Below are 2,622 nucleotides of genomic sequence, written 5' to 3'. Positions count from 1 at the left end.
TACCGGGCGCGAGTATTAGCCGTTTGGCAATGCAGTATCATTACTTGACACTTTACCGGTCGCTACTTAACGCGCTGCTATAATAGTAGCGCGACTGACAGGTGACCAAATTTGGTAGAGCGGTAAGAGCGCTGCTATTTGATAATACAGCAACCAAATTGAGAGCCAAAAAAAGTGACCGATACGGAAACTAGTGACGAAACTAAAATGACAGCGTTGTGTGGGTGATTAAAATGCACGCGACCGATAATGATAAGCGTTTTCTTAAGGAGCGTACAGGCAAACCTCCCGCATAATAAAAAACAACATGTTTTATGGTCAGAATCATTACTACGATGTAAGATATAGCTTCACAGTTTACGTTGCGGTTATCGAATACTTTTCGATCGATTCAACCATAACTGCTCGACATCATCACTAAATGTCAACATATAACATGCTGTCTCTAAAATGTTCTTTATTTCCTGCATTATATGTCAACATTTTATCATACTGTTGAGCGAAAATTTTGCACGCGAAAACAGGCGATTTTTTATGGTGACATAACTTAACAACCCATTCAACATATTGTTATTTGTCAAATAACCGTACCACAAACTGTTAAAACATTATATGAGATTGTTCATTTACAGTTGTCAACAGTAAAGGATACTGTTGTCGACCGCACGGGAAAATATCCATGTACAGTTTGTAATTATGCGGGCTGTCAAAACCCAGTGACAAAAAAGGGTGTGGGTGCCGTATAAAATACGATTTATTCTGAGGGCTCTGAGCAACTTAAGTTTAATCTGTATATATGGCTACTCTGTTTGCCCTTATTTTTGTTCATTTCGAATTCGCTCGAACGTCAAACGATGAAACGTTACCGGGTGAGTGTTGCACTCTTCTCCATTCTATTTTTTTCATGACAGCTGAATGTGGTTGATAGCTTACAACCAAAGAAAAAGTGGATGGCATTATTTTCGTTTACGTCCACAGTACATTCAAATTTCTTGTAAACAAACTCGATAATTGTCAAAATATTGAGATTGTGTTACTTCTTGCATGTAATAAAAAGAGAATGACGAAGACAATGGTGAATTCTTAATTTCAAGCAGTAAAGTAATTTAATAATTCAAAATTTATTGAAGTGCGCGTGATTATAAAGAATGATTTCAGACTATTACAGCTGTATCTTATTAATTTATTGTGCTAATTGTTTTTGCTCAGTTTTCGGTTCAATAATTAATACTACTTTGTGTAAGTTCGATTGTTTTTTTTTCTAATTCAGTAACATTTTCAAAGGATTTGTTTACTTTTTTCTCCAGCTAAACCATGTCTGATAGATATGTTGAATCAATGTCCACCCAATTCTACATGTGACGAAGGTTCGTGTGTTTGTTTGCGACAGTTCAAACAAAACCCTAAATATGATGAGCAGAAGAAAAACGAATTATGCATTGAAATGGATGCAACATTTGATGGCAATAAATCAGTCATATATGGCAATGTTTATGGAAAAGCTCCAGAACCACATCATATTTTAGGTGGAATTTTGATTCCTATTAGTGCAGTAATAGTGATTTTAGCCACCCTCGTATTAGCTAAAAAAATGCAGTTAATACAAAGGATCCGCCATTCCCTTTTTTCGAATCGACCCAGAAGGCCGGCTTATGAAGATGTTGTATTAGGTAATGATTCTGATGATCCTCCTCTCATTTAAATAATGAATTATAAGTATACTAAAACTAATTTTATTGATATTTGCAGTAGGCTATGAACAATAATTCCAAAGAAAGGATTCTTGAGCGTAAATTATTAATATGAAAGGGAACATCAAGCAAGGCTTTGATCGACTCGTTATTCCTAATAGTTATCACCATAAATTTGAGTTGAATGAAGTGACATATGTAATGGTATCATCAGATAAAACATTTTTTTTTCTATTTGTATATATAAAACAAAATGATACCCTTCTGATAGTGCACAAACAATGTACATAAATCATATCACAATGAGAAACGCATTTAGGAAACCTAATCAATTGATTTGGTTCAATTAAACATAGGATCAGTATCCAACATAAAATTAAAAGAATGTGATTTATTTTCGATAATTTTGTAGATATAAACAGACAATGTAACTTCCATATTGATCTACAGTGAAAAATAAAACATAAAAACTATAAACTTTTGTAACATTTTATTTTTTGCATTCTATGGTGGAGAACTTCCCCCCGAAGAAGACACCAACTCCGTATGGGACAAATATAAATCTTGTTTCAATCTTCAAAGGATGTGTAGCCGGTTTAAGTTGAAATAACAATAAGCAGTCCTGAAAACTTATATGTGAATATGTACGACCTACTGAGGGTCGTGGGTTCGAGTCCTATCGAAGGGAAAGTGGTTACCTCCAATACATTTCTCAAATCAATATCTTCCACATAATGTACATATTCACATATGAGTTTTCAGAACATAGTAAATTAATGTCGAAGTCGGGTGGTTTAATCCCCGGAATATAGGCAATTAACTTTGATTGAAATAAACAGTCGATCGTTCAATAGTATAGTAAGCGCAACTTATATCAAGATATTTGAATTTTCTAAATGTTATGTCAATCTGCCAAAAAATACATGCCAGA

The 2,622-nt window shown here is 34.1% G+C and overlaps 1 long non-coding RNA gene across 1 annotated transcript; it reads left to right on the top strand.

Moving 5' to 3' along the window:
- Nucleotides 1-939: 939 nt before the first annotated feature.
- On the top strand, nucleotides 940-2,162 carry LOC134213925 (uncharacterized). Its single transcript, XR_009979573.1, has 3 exons — nucleotides 940-1,239; nucleotides 1,308-1,670; nucleotides 1,750-2,162. It is a non-coding gene; the product is annotated as an uncharacterized LOC134213925 (long non-coding RNA).
- Nucleotides 2,163-2,622: the final 460 nt, after the last annotated feature.

The sequence above is a fragment of the Armigeres subalbatus genome, chromosome 2, assembly GCF_024139115.2.
Source record: "Armigeres subalbatus isolate Guangzhou_Male chromosome 2, GZ_Asu_2, whole genome shotgun sequence".
NCBI classification, from domain to species: Eukaryota; Metazoa; Arthropoda; class Insecta; order Diptera; family Culicidae; genus Armigeres; species Armigeres subalbatus.
This window is presented reverse-complemented; position numbering and strand designations above follow the sequence as displayed.